Source organism: Triturus cristatus, chromosome 4_2, assembly GCF_964204655.1.
Source record: "Triturus cristatus chromosome 4_2, aTriCri1.1, whole genome shotgun sequence".
Classification (NCBI taxonomy): domain Eukaryota; kingdom Metazoa; phylum Chordata; class Amphibia; order Caudata; family Salamandridae; genus Triturus; species Triturus cristatus.
In genome coordinates, this window is record NC_140586.1 from 72,547,294 (window position 1) to 72,565,153 (window position 17,860).

The 17,860-nt window shown below is 56.2% G+C and overlaps 1 long non-coding RNA gene across 1 annotated transcript in view; it reads right to left on the reverse strand.

Moving 5' to 3' along the window:
• The window catches only part of LOC146833007 (uncharacterized), a 483,129-nt gene that overhangs the window by 387,293 nt on the left and 77,976 nt on the right, over nucleotides 1-17,860 (reverse strand). The window contains exon 3 of the long non-coding RNA XR_014960486.1: nucleotides 10,321-10,464. This is a non-coding gene — a long non-coding RNA (uncharacterized LOC146833007). The remainder of the gene's footprint in view (nucleotides 1-10,320; nucleotides 10,465-17,860) is intronic.

The window sequence follows — 17,860 nt, forward strand, 5'->3', positions numbered from 1 at the left end:
ACCATGCACAGGGAGACGTCATCCGCCCAACTCCGGGTGCCGCGCTTAAACAAATCCAGGCAGGCACGGAGGCAGATATGCCCCGATCAGCATCCCCAAGCTGCGTCGCAGGAGTCTGTCAGAGCGGGCCGCGACAGGGTTAGACACTCGGAACCGCAACACTCACAGCAGTTATCCCCGCTTTTCAATGTAGAATCCTTCTGGTAGCGGGCACAATAGTTGTCGTGGCCGCGCCTGAGCCTAGTGAGGCCCACCAGCCACGTGGGGGACCGCGGCACTCAAGTGAGCGCCGCAGCCGAACAGAGCTCCAAGCAGGATACCAGCACACCACGCCGCTCCCCGTACACGGCTACGATCACTACACAGAGCGGAGCTCCCAGCTGAAATTGACACCAGAGGTGGCAGGTGCTTTGATGTACCAGATCCCGGTGTGTATCTTCGGATTTTACAGCAGAGGCAAAGGATAAATGAAATATTAGAGAGCCAAGCAGCCGGAGCCTCACAGGAGTGCGGCCATTTTGGTCGTGCGTCACCTAGCAGCCCGATTTGTATAAAAATATTATTTAGTTGTATTTATTTCCTAGAATCAAGCAAGCCTGGCACAGGTAAGAGTGTAAGGTTATTTTCAAGGCAGGTTGAACAATACAAGCAAGCTGAATGAAAATGACTTTGTTACATGTTTGTAAATGTTTCACTACAGTGGAAATTACTGTTAGATTACTTTGAATTACTTTGCAGATTACTTTCTGGGGTACTTTTTCTTCTCAGTGTTATACACCTAGATATCACACTGGGACATTTCCAAGAGAAAAGGTAGGTAAGCAATTTTTAGCTCTTTGCAGTTTTTCACAGTTCCATACAAAAACTCCACACAACATTTTCAAGGAAAAAACAGTCAATGTATTCCTATGGAGAGAAATGAAGTTATCAATCAATCAATAACTTTATTTCGGTCGTAGACCATAAAAGTGCAAATAAAATACATACAGAAGTGCACAGATCATTAAAACAATAAATAACAGCAAGTTAATATAGAGTTTAAAAAAAAGATTAAACAGTAAAGTTATCAGAGAGTAAGTGAAAAAAGGGTGGCTATATTTACTCGAAACTTTTCCTCCTTCGCCACATACCCAGTAAAAAGTGGGAGACAGCAAAAACAATAGGGGGATGAGTATCATATGTTAAGACCCTACATGCCTGTATACAATGTCTAAACCCAAGACTCCTACATAATGGGATCAACCAATGTTTTCTTATCGATTGATAGGCGGGGCAGAAGAACATAACATGGCATACATCTTCTCGGTTGTAATTACATGCCGGGCAAGCAATGTTCTCTGATTGTGCCCATTTATGGGTAAATGCCCTGAGTGGTAAGCTGCCATGTCTTAGCTGTACATAAAGCTTCCTTGCAAGCGGTGGATGAATTATGTCTAAAAAGACTTCTGCTCGCGGGTCAGCTTTTACTAAGAGATACTCTTTAGAAAGTCTCCCCAGGGTGCTTGATCGATGTAGGGCGAGTAGTTTCTGTTCCTTCAGCTGACTTATGAGTTCCTGTTTCGGTAACCCTAAACAGGACACCTCCGGGGACTCCCAAAGCTCGATCCGGCCAATCTTTATGCTGAGGTTCTTAATGTGGTGTAACCACGTGATATTCTTATTTTTTAAAAGAGCCCAGACCTCTAGGAATTCCTCTCTGTATGACGCCAGTTCAGGCACTGACCAGAGTCTCTTCCAATAGAGCATGGGCCGTACAGCTACTAAATCTTCGATTGATTCCAGCCCCAGGTCAAATCGCAAAGGAATAAGTGGTGTACTTAGCGGCAAACCCAAAAGGCTTCTCATAAAGCCCTGCTCTGCCCTAAGGAGTTTAGATACATTTTTATGACCCCAGAGTTCAGCTCCATACAATGAGGCCGTTCTGGCTTGTAATCGGTATATTTCTATAGCCGGAGCTGCCGGCTTGAAATCCGAAGTTCGTTGGACTTTGTTAATCCCCCCCATAATCTGGGACAGCCTGAGCGTTGATTTCGAAATTTGGGAATCCCAATCAAAATTCTCCGTCAGGCTCATCCCAAGATAGACAATGGTCTTAACTCTCTCAAGCGCAGACCCATTAAGAATAGGGTTTGGATGGGTCTGCTTCGGGGGGTTGAAAATCATAAACTTGGTTTTATCCAAGTTTATCTCCATTCCTCGAGCAGTGCAGAATGCTGCAAAGCCGTCCAAGATACGCTGAATGCCCGATGATGTTTAGATAACAACAAAGTGTCATCCGCAAACATCAGAGCGGGCACTCGGCCAGAGGCCAGCCTGGGGGCATCGCTGTCAATTACCTCAGCTAAATGGTCCACAAGACCATTGATGTAGAGACTAAACAATGTCTGGGCCAAGATACACCCTTGGCGTACACCCTTTCCAACTGAAAAGCGTGCAGACAAATCACCATGCCTCCCGCACCTAACTTGGGCATAATTACCTTTGTGGAGTCTAATTAAAATGTTCAGTAAATATGATGGGATACCCAAATCAGCTAAGACTTTCCACAACTTTTCCCTTGGGACGAGGTCGAAAGCGGCGCGCAGGTCTACGAAAATGAGGTAGAGGCTACCACCCTCCATACTCACCGTTTTCCAAAATAGGACCTGGAGCCGAAAAATTTGATCTATAGTTGAAATGCCTGACCTAAACCCAGCCTGTAGTGTGGTCAGTATTTCATTTTCTTCCATCCACCCTTGAATTCTATCTAAGATAATTCGACCCATTAGTTTCTGGGAGGTATCTATAAGGCTAATGGGCCTGTAATTTGGTGGGGTTAGCGGACAACCTTTCTTGAAGATGGGGACAATCTCCGCACCCAGCCAGGTATCAGGTGGATCTGCCCCCATAAGTATTGAATTAAATAAAACCACCAAATACGGTGCCCATATTTTGGGTTGAGAACGAAATAGGTCTCCGGGCATCTTATCCAGTCCAGGAGCTTTGTTAGGTAGTAGCCTTGCTATTGCCGACTCTACTTCCTTAAGGGTAATGACCTCGGGCTGGCCCAAGTGGGACCCGCCCCCATCCACCGAGGAGTCCCCGCTCCGTCCGCCGTCCAAAAACCCCAGCGATCGATACTCCTGCTGGAGCTCAGGGACGGCAAACAGAGGGCAAATCGTGGATTCACCAGAAGCCAAGTCTATCCCACTCGCTGATCCATACTCCAAAAGTAAATCGGGGTTAGAAAGGAGTACAGTATCTACACCCGAGTCACCATATAATGCTCCAAAATGGGATTCCCACACTTGGGATGCTATGTTTACAGCTGGGGTTAAACCTCCCATACTCGCACCAGAACTCACAATAGCCCAGAACGCCTTAGGATCCCTTCGAGAGAGAGCTAATCTAAGTTCCTCCCATCTATGTTCCTCCCAGTCCTTCTTTCCCCTGAGGATGGCCTTTTTATACTCTAGGCGGGATTTCTTAATATTGGCTCGATCTTCATCTTTTATTGCGGAAAGCAAAGCTTTTTTTGCTTTTCTACAGGAGGCATCATACCAGGGATGTGTCCGATCCAACTGGCATTTTGCCTTTCCCACTGGATTGAACACATCCGCCAGCGTGACAACCAGCTGCTTGTGGATTTCCAGGGGGATGCCCTGGGAATCCACACCTAGGTTACCTACGCTAATATCCCCCATATCAGACAGAAATGGTATGACTGTCTGGTATATTTTAGCAAGTTTAGAGGGGGAATTCTGAAAATGGGGCCATTTAACCCTCCGCCTATTGTTAGATATCGACAGGGGAAGCGGTGGACCAATGGGATCAGGGGCAGGATTTGTTAGCCCAAAACTTCCCGGTTTAAGAGTTAAGACAAGGGCGTTGTGATCACTATCTTGTCTGGGATATATCATAAACTCCAACAACTTATCCCAGTGTCTGGTTTCCATCAGTATATAATCAATGATGGAGGTTTGCCCGGGTCTATTAAACGTAGCTGACCCCGGGCGATCTGGATTCAGCCTCCCATTACAGGCCCTTAAAGACATTACAAGGGAGAAGGGCTTAATTTGGAGGGCCAGGGGGGGTCCAGGCTCTGATAGGAGGAATTTGAGGGTCCGGAACATGCCAGAACTGATCCTCATCGTCCAACTCTCCCTTGTCTAAGCTCTCAAGGGGCTCAAATTGACAATTAAAATCGCCTCCAACCAACAAAGCAACTGAGGGGTCAAGTGACAATATAAAGTGCTTTAGTGTTTCAATAGTACCAGATTCTTGGCCACTCTTAACTGGTCTGGAATAAATGTTTATTATGGCTACCTGTGACATATCTTTAAGTGTTAAAAGTACACATTGGACGTCAGGGGAGCTAGTTGGTATTTGAACTGCCTGTGCGCCCAAATGCGTACCCACCCATATTGTCAAACCACCCGAAGGCCTCCCCCTACCCTTTATAGTTGCCAAGATATCAAAAGTAGCAAAACCAATCCCTACATTCTCCTCCAGTGCCCAGGTTTCCTGCAGCAGACAAATATCATGCCTGCGTATAAAGTTGCCCCACTCAGGTATAGATAATTTATTCTTGATCCCAGCCACATTCCAGGACAAGATCTTTATTTTCCCATCTTCCGCCCTATTACTAGCCGATAAATCACCCTCTTTTTGATTAGGGCTAGTTCTTCGTGTTCGCATATTAGATTCTAATATCGTTTCCATAGCCTCATCACTTCGCAGCACATCAGATGAAAGGGAGGCCCCCGGATGTTCGGTAGTTTTTCTCACTAAAATCCCTCCCTCGTCCGTGCTCAGAGAGAGGGGATGTTGATATATATTCAGAAGTACTACTCCCACCATTACCCGGCACTGTCACTATTTGAGTGCTCAAAATGTTATCAATATGCGATACAGAACTCTGTCTCACATATGGTCAATCAACCTCTTCTAACATACTGAACCTATTCTTTTGGGGGAATAGTGAAAGTAGGGGGGTAGTTTGCCGCCAATCCTCCCAAGTTGACTGTCCCTGTTGTACTCTGGCCTGCAAAGTATTCTTGCCCCCCACACACCAAACATCTCTATTCAGCCATGTTCTTGTTTGGGATGCCGGATAGAAATATGACAAATGTAGTGGAATAATTTGGGTGTTAGACCTAATTGGTGCCCTGCTGCAGATATAATCTACAGCAAGTGTGTGCCTAAAGTTGATAATGACACAATTTCCTGCGATGGTTTTAGGTGCGGTCCCAATCCAGTCTACTCTTCTTACACCCAATATTTCACCAGAGATGTTGGAGGGAAGAGGCCTATTAGAATTAAGCCAGTGTACACATTTGTTTTTTAATTCAGAATAGTCCTCCTTTTTTCCTTGGTTTAGGGGTTTAGGGGAGGAACACCAGCAAACACCACAACATATGGTAAGGACTCTGGTGGGAGATCTATACAGGGCAGTACAATTTAAGACCCCTCCCTAACAGTATTTCTGCTCACTTGTGGTTGCTTATCCAGACCCCTCTCTGCGGTATAGGATTACCGATGCCTATATCCCTAGACAAAGATGTATTTAAGTCAGGGGTAGTCTTGGCAATTTGTTGGGGGGGAACAGATGGAATGTTTTTGCTATTAGGGGGAATTTCATGATTGGGAGCAGAACTGGTACTAGGGTTCCCTAGTGGGCTAGTCATTTGGGCTCTCCCTAGTCCTGCGTTATTAATAACAGATACTAGTCTGTCCAACCCAGATGACAGAGATTTGAAATGTGAGTCAAATACCTGTTCCATAAGAGCTTGGAAATCTAGTAGCAGATGGGTAGCCCAAAGAGGTGCCCCCATAGAGGACAAAGAAGAGGGGTCATCATCATCAGATGTGGGAGCAATTAGGGGCGTAGCTTTTTTTAGTTACTTTTCTTTTCCCAGTCCTAGATTTCCTACTTGCGGGGTAAGTTACAGGCACCTTATTGGCTACGAGATGTGGTGAAGTATTAGCAGCCTCTAAAGCATTGGTTTCATTTAAGGCTGGCTGGGCACAGGGCAACTCGGCAAATGAACACAAAAGAGAAGAGTTAAAATCAGGGGGATTAGTAATAGCAATTGAAAAATCCTCCACAAATTGGGGGGTGGATTAGCAGGGGTAATTGATAATCGCCTCTCCATGATTTCTATAGCTGTGGCCACCACCCCAATAATTTTTTGGAGCATTTTATCAATGGCTGTAAGACTTGGGAGGGGTTGTGTCGTTGCTGTCTGGCACCTGGTCATAGGGAGGGATGCAGTAGCTTTAGAGTTTTTGCTGTTTTTACCATTCCCTTTCATATTTACAAGCAGGGTAGGGTGCTCACGCTATTTATAATGTAATCTCCCTGCAGACGTAAGTGGCGCTAGACACTTGAGAGAATAGGTTATTGGATATATGAATCCTAAAGCCAAACACTTGTGGTTACAGCACCGATATACAGTTATCAAATCAATATTATTGTTTCCTTTTGTCAAATACCTTGCAACAGTGGCAAGGACAAATGGGGGGCTGTCAATGGGGGGGCCCAGCCCGGCCTCTTCCGGCCACAGACGGCCCGCCCTTTCCCGGGCTTCGACCGGCGCGCCCGCGCGCGTCCCACGTAGCGGCGAGTCCAATTGTTTATATACCGCTGGGTGGAGGCAACAACTGGCAGCAGGTGAGGCAGCCCCTCAGACCTCTGGGGCTTGTAGTCCGGCAACCTTGGGCTTCTCCCAGCAGCGACGCGTTTCCCGCGAAGCGGGAAGCGGTAGGTGTTTTTGAAGGCGCTGGGTGGAGGCAACAACTGGCAGCAGGTGAGGCAGCCCCTCAGACCTCTGGGGCTTGTAGTCCGGCAACCTTGGGCTTCTCCCAGCAGCGACACGTTTCCCGCGAAGCGGGAAGCGCTAGGTGTTTTTGAAGGCGCTGGGTGGAGGCAACAACTGGCAGCAGGTGAGGCAGCCCCTCAGACCTCTGGGGCTTGTAGTCCGGCAACCTTGGGCTTCTCCCAGCAGCGACGCGTTTCCCGCGAAGCGGGAAGCGCTAGGTGTTTTTGAAGGCGCTGGGTGGAGGCAACAACTGGAAGCAGGTGAGGCAGCCCCTCAGACCTCTGGGGCTTGTAGTCCGGCAACCTTGGGCTTCTCCCAGCAGCGACGCGTTTCCTGCGAAGCGGGAAGCGCTAGGTGTTTTTGAAGGCGCTGGGTGGAGGCAACAACTGGCAGCAGGTGAGGCAGCCCCTCAGACCTCTGGGGCTTGTAGTCCGGCAACCTTGGGCTTCTCCCAGCAGCGACGCGTTTCCCGCGAAGCGGGAAGCGCTAGGTGTTTTTGAAGGCGCTGGGTGGAGGCAACAACTGGCAGCAGGTGAGGCGTCCCCTCAGACCTCTGGGGCTTGTAGTCCGGCAACCTTGGGCTTCTCCCAGCAGCGAAGCGTTTCCCGCGAAGCGGGAAGCGCTAGGTGTTTTTGAAGGCGCTGGGTGGAGGCAACAACTGGCAGCAGGTGAGGCAGCCCCTCAGACCTCTGGGGCTTGTAGTCCGGCAACCTTGGGCTTCTCCCAGCAGCGACGCGTTTATCGGTTAACAGGTAATTACTTTGTAGTGGGAGTTGGTATTCTGAGGTTAGAACAAGGGTTCCCTCAGGGTCAAGGATACACTCTTGTAACACCCTCAGCGGCACTAGGGCGGCCGGGTGCAGAGTGCTGAGGCCCAATGTTATCCAATGGGGGATAGGGGGCCTCCGGTTGGTGGCTGCTCACTAGCAGGCCACAAGGTTGTGGGAGCAAAGCTCCTGGGGTTTAGCTCAGGGCAAAAGGGGATCCAATTTAGTACCCAAGGTACACCCGCAGTGGCGCAGGGGCGGCTGGGTGCAGGGTGCTGGTTTGGTGTCGGGTGCCCTGCTGATTTCAATGGGAATTCTCTGGTTTCAGCAAAGACTGCAGGCTCGGGGACGAAGATCTTCTGAAGGTGACCACCGGTTGGAGAGGTACGTTTGGATGCCTGGGGATGCTAGGACACCGTCAGTTGGGCCCCCCAAGGCCATGGGACTTCGGGTGCAGGAGTGTCTTTAGGCATCGGATTTTCCTTACCAGCTCTGGTTGCGGTCGGGAGGATACTGCAGAAAGAGGCTGCAGGCTTCGCTGGGAGATTCGAGGCAGGTCAGAGATCACCAGATCTCAGGTCATGATCGCCGGGGACACCTCCTCGTGGTGTTGGGCAACTCGGGTTGTGAGCATTGGGTGCAGATTTGCGGTTTTGTCTTGAAAGGCAGGTCCTCGGGGTTCTTGAGGTTGCTGGCTGCAAGACACACCGGGATTTCACTTCTGCAATTTCGAAGTGGAGACAGGCTGGTAGGGCTGGGGCCAAGTCAGTGGGTGTCCTCCTCTTCTTAGCTTTGGTACGGCTTCTGCGGTCCTTCTTCTTCCTTTCTTCTTGGTCGGTTCTTGACTGAGGAGGCAAGGTTCAGGGTTACCCCTAAATACTAGATTTAGGGGCGTTACAGTTAGGTAAAGGTTTGGACCAATGGGTCCCTTCCTTGGGGTGGGTACACCCCCTATTATGCCACCCTCCAGTGGGAGGGGGTATTTGCCTCACTCTGGTTGGCTTGGTCCCTCCATCTGCAAGATGGCGGGGACTGAGAGTTGTGCTTTACCTCGCCTCCCCCACCGATTCTTCCACCAAAAGTGGGGGTCAGAACCGGTGGGGGCCTGTTGCTGGTAGCAGCAAAAGGCCTGGAGTAGCTCCCAAAGGTGGTAAACCTTTGAAGCTTCCCCTTCGTGGACCCTGCCCATCCTGGGGGAGGAGGCTTGGCACCTTGTCCCAGGATGTGCATTGTTTCAGACACCCGAGAGCAGCAGGCTCTCGACCCAGGGGTCCAGAAACATGTCTGGTGGTGGCAGCTGGTGAACAGCCACTCAGCCTGGACACTAGTGTCAGGTCGTTTTTCAGGGGGCATCTCTAAGGTGCCCTCTGTGTGCATTTTTCATTAAATCCCACACTGGCATCAGTGTGGGTTTAATGTGCTGAGAGGTTTGATACCAAATTTCCCAGTTTTCAGTGAAGCCTTTATGGTGCTGTGGAGTTCGTATTGACAATCTCCCAGTGCCACATACTCTTAATGGCATTACTGCACTTACAATGTCTAGGAATTGGCTTAGACACTGTAGGAGTACAGGGCTCATGTGCCTGTACCCTCACCACTGGTACAGTGCATACAGCTAAAGGGGTGGCTGACCTATGTCAGGGCAGTGGGTTGTAGGAATGGCACACAGGGATGTGTGCCATGTTGACTCTTCATTTTGCTCTGCACCAAAATACGCAGTCTGAAAAGGCAGTGTGTGGGTGTAAAGGTACAGGGCCTCTAAGGGTGGCATAATAAGTGCTACAGCCCTTAAAGGCCTTCCCTGGCCACAGTGCCCTTGGTACCTGTGGTGCCATTTAAAAGGGACTGACCTTTGGCCAAAGAGTGCCAATTGGGTTTTGTTTTCATTGCAGATTAGGGAAAGATCATAGGCCCTGGGTACCTGTTTGGAAGGAACTCAGGGCACACTCAGTCAAAGCACATCAGCAGTTTAGCAAAAAGTGGGGGCACCCATGCCAAAAGAGGGCACTCTCTTACAGGGGTGGGATCTGAGGGGCAGGGAAAGGTAAAAGTAGGTGAAGTATTGTATAGTGAGGTTTAGTTTTGTAAGGCGAAGGCCTAGGGTTTTATTTCTGTGATGGGCACCTCTCTTCAATAAAGCAGCTTTGTTTCACACAATAAGCGAGTATGTGGTCTGGACTGCTCCCCTGTGGCCGAACATGTCTTTAAGTTCCCTCTCTGTTTACTTTGGAACCTTGAGAGTCCATCAAAGCTGTGGTGCCAGGCCTATAAGGGCATCACAGGGTTGTCACCAATAAACTGCTTGATTACCCTAGAAGCAACTGCTGATTCAATACTACATTTTTGGCAATGACTTTGGCCAAGCATACCACTGCTGGGACAAACCTGATGACAACGCTGAATACCATGTGTTTGGTATGTGAAGAATTTCATCAGAAGACTTTGATCTACTAAAAACAAAAAATAAATGATCCACACTCCGGAACCTTTTCTATGTAGAAATCTCCATTTATACACTTACAATTGTTCAACACTGGAAAAACGTAACATTTGCATAAAAGGCCTCATAACCGGCCCCAAACCAGCACGAACTCTGCTCTTCTCCTGTAGCCTTCCTTCGTCTGTGCTCGAACGTGTAATGCTGCCCAGCGAGTTGCTATCACACTGAATTGCACAACATTTTACTCTTCAGATTCCTGTCAAGCAAACTTATTGCATGCAACTAAACCATAAATAGCAATAAATCCCCTTACCGCTGTTGTGCCTCACCGACGATGCCTCTTTCAAGACCAGTATCAATTAATTGTTGTTTCCTGCTCATCCAGCCCTCTATTCCAGGTGACCATGCCATTTGCTGGCCAAACATTAGAGTGCTATCTCTTCATCAGTTGCATCTTCTACAAGAAAACAATAACATTATTCCAAGCACATTAGGACAAAATGAACATTCCACAAACAATTATCACTCCCCCAAGCTTTTTCATGCTTCCTAGATATTCTTCCATAGAGTGGAAAGACTGGATAGAAAGTTTTGAAAATTATATACAGGCTATAGACGGTTTAGATTTCCCTTCTGTAATGAAAAAGCCTCCTTGCTATCAAGTGCTCTTGGTAAAGAAAGGCAGCATATACTTAAGGATTTGCTTATGCTCATAATGAACAAGGCAATTACATCTACATATACAAAAAAGCAAAGTTATAATTGGAAACAAGATTTGCCAAGTCAGTGAACAAAGCAAGGTGTTGCCACACATTTTATACCCAGCCCCCCAAATTTGCAGAATCTATGGATGAATTTGTGGTCAGATTACATGAGCTTGCTGTAAAATGTCAATTTGAAAGTATGAAAGGGGAGTTAATAAAGAGCTAACTGATTGTAAAATGTTCTAGTATCAAGATGGAAGAACGACTTTGTTTGCCATTAATCAGTCCTTGAAAGAAATGATCATGATTGCCAAGATTGTGAAGGAATCAAAAAAAGTGCATAAGAGAAATGCCAAGACTGGAAATGAGGAAAACCACGGAGGTGGCAGAAATTGACGAAAAGACAGTGGGTGCGAATGTGATTGGAAAAAACACTATGTCGCTAGCTTCAATTAAGTTTACAAAATGTAGATCAACTGGAGCAGGTGTGAGTGTTCCACACGCGGGAACAAGACCTTGTCATATATGTGGCAGCAGTCTACATGCAAGTGATTTCAAGAACTGTTTTGCTGTAGGAACAAAATGTTGTCATTGCGGGAAGCAAGGGCATTTTGCTAGGATGCGAGCAGAAGAGGAATTGCTGTAGTAGAAGAGAATGACCAAAGAGTGCTCAGTGTGAAGGGCAATGGAGTTAATAGTGATGGTGGTGAGAAGGAGCCAGAAAATCACCGATCAGGAAGAACAGACCTAAAGCAACAACAAAGACGTTATGGAGGATTCAGAGTCATTCTATACTATAATTCTAAAAGATATGTTTGTTGACAACTGACAAGGAGTAAATCTGAAACCCAAGGATTTAAATTCGAACGGCTATCAGGCAGCTAACATTGATGTTGAGGGATGTCAACTAGGGCTGGGTGGAATTTGCGGAATGCCTCTTCGCGGAATTTTGAAAAAAAAATTGTGGAAAACGAGCGCACAACCTGAGGGACCGTGTGCCCGGGACTGGGGTCCCTCGTGCTTGGGCAGGCTCCCCGATCTCCCCGGCCTGGCTGCGTTGAGAAGCAGGGACCGGCCCCGGGCCTCCTGATTTTTGGTGAGGGCCTGCGATCCCACGTCCTGCGGCCTGCCAAGTGTCCATCTGCCCGGGACAAGGGACCCTGGTGCAGAGCCCCGGAGCCCTGCAAGGGCAGGCGGGAGCCCTACCGCTATGGCTCGGTGTGGGCAGCTGAGAGTCCTTTCGGTCCCGGCCATCTGGTCGCACCTTTCCCTCGGCCATCTGGTCGCACGCAATGCTTTCCAATGGGGCGACCAGATGTCCGGGCCAGCCTGGAAGTCCCGATGAGGGCTCATTTGACTCCCGGATCCCAGTCAGGGCTCCAGGAGGTCGGGCGCACCCGCACCTAGGATCCCCTCCGTCACTCAGAGCGCGAGGGTTACAAGAAAGGTGGGTAGCCTTCCTCCGGATTAGTAGGGGCAGGGTATGCCGGGACACCCCTCCTGGGGATTGAAGTTCTCAGGCGGGGACCAGATGGGCCAAGCCGGGACAACACTTCCCCGGGGCGTCCGGTGCTCCCTCCTCCAGCCCGCGGCGAGGCAAAGTGCCCAGGACGGGCTCCATGGGTCCTCCGGGCGTCCCCCGAGGCCTGCAGCCCTGAAGCCCTGCAGCCCTGGAGCCCTTCAGCCCTGGAGCCCTTCAGCCCGGAGCCCTGGAGCCCTGCAGGCCCGGAGCCCTGCAGCCCCGGAGACCTGCAGCCCCGGAGCCCTGCAGGCCCGGAGCCCTGCAGCCCCCGAGCCCTGCAGCCACGGAGCCCTGCGTGGGCAGGCGGGAACCCTAGCGCGAAGGCTCGGGGTTGGACAGATGGGAGTCCTTTCAGTCCCGTCCATCTGGTTGCACCTCTCCCCTCGGCCATCTGGTCGCGCGCAATGCTTTCCAATGGGGCGACCAGATGGCCGGGCCAGCCTGGAAGTCCCGATGAGGGTCCATTCGCCTCGCGGATCCCAGCCAGGGCTCCAGGAGGCCGGGCGCGTCCGCGCCTAGGGTCCCCTCCGTCACTCGGAGCGCGAGGGTTACAAGAAAGGTGGGTAGCCTTCCTCCGGATTAGTAGGGGCAGGGTATGCCGGGACACCCCTCCTGGGGATTGCGGTTCTCAGGCGGGGACCAGATGGGCCAAGCCCGGACGACACTTCCCCGGGGCGTCCGATGCTCCCTCCTCCAGCCCGTGGTGAGGCAAAGTGCCCAGGACGGGCTCCATGGGTCCCCCGGGCGTCCCCCGAGGCCTGCAGCCCCAAAGCCCTGCAGCCCTGCAGCCCTGGAGCCCTTCAGCCCGGAGCCCTGGAGCCCTGCAAGCCCGGAGCCCTGCAGGCCTGGAGCCCTGCAGCCCCGGAGCCCTGCAGCCCCGGAGCCCTGCAGGCCCGGAGCCCTGCAGGCCCGGAGCCCTGCAGGCCCGGAGCCCTGCAGCCCCGGAGCCCTGCAGGCCCGGAGCCCTGCAGCCCTGGAGCCCCGGAGCCCTGGAGCCCTGCAGCCCTGGAGCCCGGAGCCCTGGAGCCCCGGAGCCCTGCAGCCCCGGAGCCCTGCAGCCCCGGAGCCCTGCAGGCCCGGAGCCCTGCAGGCCCGGAGCCCTGCAGGCCCGGAGCCCTGCAGCCCCGGAGCCCTGCAGCCCTGGAGCCCTGCAGCCCTGGAGCCCTGCAGCCCTGGAGCCCTGCAGCCCTGGAGCCCTGCAGCCCCGGAGCCCTGCAGCCCCGGAGCCCTGCAGCCCCGGAGCCCTGCAGCCCTGTAGCCCTGGAGCCCTGCAGCCCCGGAGCCCTGCAGCCCTGGAGCCCCGCAGCCCCGGAGCCCTGCAGCCCCGGAGCCCTGCAGCCCCGGAGCCCCGGAGCCCTGCAGCCCTGGAGCCCTGCAGCCCCGGAGCCCTGCAGCCCTGGAGCCCCAGAGCCCTGCAGCCACGGAGCCCTGCGTGGGCAGGCGGGAACCCTAGCGCGAAGGCTCGGGGTTAGACAGATGGGAGTCCTTTCAGTCCCAGCGATCTGGTTGCACCTCTCCCCTCGGCCATCTGGTCGCGCGCAATGCTTTCCAATGGGGCGACCAGATGGCCGGGCCAGCCTGCAAGTCCCGATGAGCGCTCATTTGACTCCCGGATCCCAGTCAGGGCTCCAGGAGGTCGGGCGCATCCGCGCCTAGGATCCCCTCCGTCACTCGGAGCGCGAGGGTTACAAGAAAGGTGGGTAGCCTTCCTCCGGATTAGTAGGGGCAGGGTATGCCGGAACACCCCTCCAGGGGTGGTGGTTCTTTGCCGGGGACCAGATGGGCTATGCCCGGGCAACATCCTCCCAGGCGTCCGGGGCTCCCTCCTCCGGCACGCGGCGTGGAAGAGTGCCCGGGACGAGCTCCACGGTGCCTTGGGCAGTCCTCCCCCAGGCGCTCGGGCCCGAGAGCTCCGGTGGTCCTCCAAGTGCCTGAGGCCCAGCCGGGGTCGCCGAGCCCCCCAGGAATCAGAGCCCCCAGAGCCCTGCATGGGTGGGCAGGCGGGAGCCCTACCGCTATGGCCCGGCTCTGGGCGGGCAGACAGAAGTCCTTTCAGTTGCCGGCCATCTGGTCGCTCCTTCCCCTTCGGCCATCTGGTCGCGCTCAATGCTTTCCAATGGGGCGACCAGATGGCCGGGCCGGCCTGGAAGTCCCGATGAGGGTCCATTCGCCTTGCGGATCCCAGCCAGGGCTCCAGGAGGCCGGGCGCGTCCACGCCTAGGGTCCCCTCCGTCACTCGGAGCATGCGGGTTACAAGAAAGGGGGGTAACCTTCCTCCGGATTAGTAGGGGCAGGGTGTGCCAGAAGACCCCTCCAGGGCTGGTGGTTCTTTGCCGGGGACCAGATGGGCTACGCCCGGGCAACATCCTCCCAGGCGTCCGGGGCTTCCCTCCTCCGGCCCGCGGCGTGGCAAAGTGCCCAGGGACGGGCTCCACGGGTCCCGGGCAGTCCTCCCCCCAGGGCACCCGGGCCCGAGAGCTCCGTCGGTCCTCCCCGTGCCTGAGGCCCAGCCGCTGTCCCCGAGCCCCCCCGGGAAGCAGAGCCCACCGAGCCCTTGGATCAGGCAGGAGCCCTACCGCTATGGCTCGGCTCTGGGCGGGCAGACGGGAGTCCTTTCAGTTGCCGGCCATCTGGTCGCTCCTTTCCCCTCGGCCATCTGGTCACGCGCAATGCTTTCCTATCAGGGGGGCCAGACGGCTTGGGTGGCCTGGAAGTCCCGATGAGGGTCCATTCGCCTCCCGGATCCCAGCTAGGGCTCCAGGAGGCCGGGTGCGTTCACCACTTGGGTCCCCTCCGTCACCCGGAGCGCGCGGGTTACAAGAAAGGGGGGGTAGCCTTCCTCCGGATTACTAGGGACAAGGTATTCTGGGACCCCTCTCGGTCCTCAGCCGGCTGCTGGATGGGCCCGGATGCCGCCCCAGCCCCGGGTCTGTCCCGGGGCCTGCCGCGTGGCAGGGTGCCCGGGACGGGGTCCGGAGGGCCCGGGGAGGCTTCCTCTGTGCCTGCGGTCCTGGGAGCCCCGGCTGGGTCCAGGGGCCGGGCCCCTGGTCGGGGTCTCTGACCCCGAACCCCGGCCAAAGGCCCGGGACGGGGTTCCGTTGTGGCCGGGGAGCCTCCCCTCGCTGGATCGGGTTCAGGAGCTCCGGCCGGGCCCCGGGGAGGGCGGCCTCCCCACCCTGGGCTCCGTCCTGGGTCCTGCCGCGTGGCAGGGTGCCTGGGGCGGGGTCCGGAGGGCCCGGGGAGGCTCCCCCTGTACCTCCGGGCCTGGGAGCCCCGGCTTAGTCCAGGGGCCCGGGCGGACCCCGGTTGGGGGGCTCCGTCCCCGGGCCCCGTCCCCCAAGCCGGCGGCACTCCCAAAGGCCCGGGACGGGGTTCCGTCGTGGCCGGGGAGCCTCCCCTCGCTCGTCTGGGTTCAGGAGCTCCGGCCGGGCCCCTGGGGGCCCCGGGGAGGGCGGCCTCCCCACCCTGGACTCCGTCCTGGGTCCTGCCGTGTGGCAGGGTGCACGGGCTGGGTCTGGAGGGCCCGGGGAGGCTCCCCCTGCGCCTCCGGGCCCGGGAGCTCCAGATGGGTCCAGGGGCCCGGTCGGGCCCCGGGTCGGGGTCTCGGGCCCCGTCCCCCGGCCTGCGGCACTGCCAAAGGCCCGGGACGGGGTTCCGTTGTGGCCGGGGAGCCTCCCCTCCGTGGATTGGGTTCAGGAGCTCCGGCCGGGCCCCTGGGGGGCCCCGGGGAGGGCGGCCTCCCCACCCAGGACTCCGTCCTGGGTCCTGCCGTGTGGCAGGGTGCACGGGCTGGGTCCGGAGGGCCCAGGGAGGCTCCCCCTGCGCCTCCGGGCCCGGGAGCTCCAGATGGGTCCAGGGGCCCGGTCGGGCACCGTCCCCCGGCCTGCGGCACTGCCAAAGGCCCGGGACGGGGTTCCGTTGTGGCCGGGGAGCCTCCCCTCCGTGGATTGGGTTAAGGAGCTCCGGCGGCCTCCCCACCCTGGGCTCTGTCCTGGGTCCTGCCGCGTGGCAGGGTGCCTGGGGCAGGGTCCGGAGGACCCGGGGAGGCTCCCCCTGTGCCTCCAAGCCCGGGAGCTCCGTCTGGGTCCAGGGGCCCGGTCGGGCCCCGGGTCGGGGTCTCCGGCTCCGGGCCCCGTCCCCCGGCCTGCGGCACTGCCAAAGGCCCAGGACGGGGTTCCGTTGTGGCCGGGGAGCCTCCCCTCGCTGGATCGGGTTCAGGAGCTCCGGCCGGGCCCCTGGGGGCCCCGGGGAGGGCGGCCTCCCCAACCCGGGCTCTGTGCTGGGTCCTGCCGTGTGGCAGGGTGCCTGGGGCGGGGTCCGTAGGGCCCGGGGAGGCTCCCCCTGTGCCTCTGAGCCCGGGAGCTCCGGCTGGGTCCAGGGGCCCGGTCGGGCCCCGGGTCGGGGTCTCCGGCCCCGGGCCGCGTCCCCTGGCCTGCGGCACTGCCAAAGGCCCGGGACGGGGTTCCGTTGTGGCCGGGGAGCCTCCCCTCGCTGGATCAGGTTCAGGAGCTCCGGCCGTGCCCCTGGGGGCCCCGGGGAGGGCGGCCTCCCCAACCCGGGCTCCGTCCTGGGCATGGCAGGGTGCCCGGGGTGGGGTCCGGAGGGCCCGGGGAGGCTTCCCCTGCGCCTCCGCGCCTGGGAGCCCTGGCTGGGTCCAGGAGCCCGGGTCCCCGGCCCTGGGCCCCTTCCCCCGGCCTGCCGCTCTGCCAAGGGCCCGGGACTGGGGTCTGTCGGTCCCGTGCAGGCCTCCCCTGCTTGTCGAGGTTTTCTGCGGGCCCCGGGTCGGAGGGCCCGTCGGGTCCCCCGCGCAGCCTCCATGGCTGGGGCCCAGCTGGGGGCCCTGGGCCTCCAGCCCCCCATGCCCTGGCACCTGCTCACTCGTTCGTTGGGGCACAGAGCGACCAGATACCTTCCCTTCCGAGCCCGGCCGTCTGGTAGTAACTTTCTCCTTTGGCCATCTGGTCGCGCCTGTCCCCTCGGCCATCTGGTCGCGCACTTTTCATTTGGCTATCTTCCCTTCGGCCATCTGGTCGCGCGCAATGCTTTCCTATGGGGCGACCAGATGGCCGGGCTCACCTGGAAGTCTCGATGAGGGTCCATTTGCCTCCCGGATCCCAGCGAGGGCTCCAGGAAGTCGGGTACATTCGCGCCATGGGTCCCCTCTGTCACCTCATGCACGGATTACAAGAAAGGGGGGTAATTTTCCTCCGGATTACTAGGGAGAGGGTCAGTCAGACCTCCGAGTGGTTTGGCGATTCTGAATCAAGGCAAGGCAGACCCAGGGCCCGCCCGCCGGGGCCCCCAGGGGCCCGGGTACGCTCCTGCCTCTCAGCCCCTTCCCGATGGTCCTTTCTCTCCGAGTTTTCTGGGGCAGACCCCTGTGAGGTCCATGGATCCCGAGACAGGGGAAGGCAGCACCCGGGCCTGCCCGACGGGCCCCCAGGGGCCCGGGTACGCACACCTGCCTCTCAGCCCCCTTCCCGATGGTCTTTTTTCTCCGAGTTTGCTGGGTCAGAGCCCCGTGAGGTCCGGCGATCCCGAGACGGGGAAGGCAGACCCGGGGCCCGCCCGCCGGGGCCCCCAGGGGCCCGGGTACGCTCCTGCCTCTCAGCCCCTTCCTGATGGTC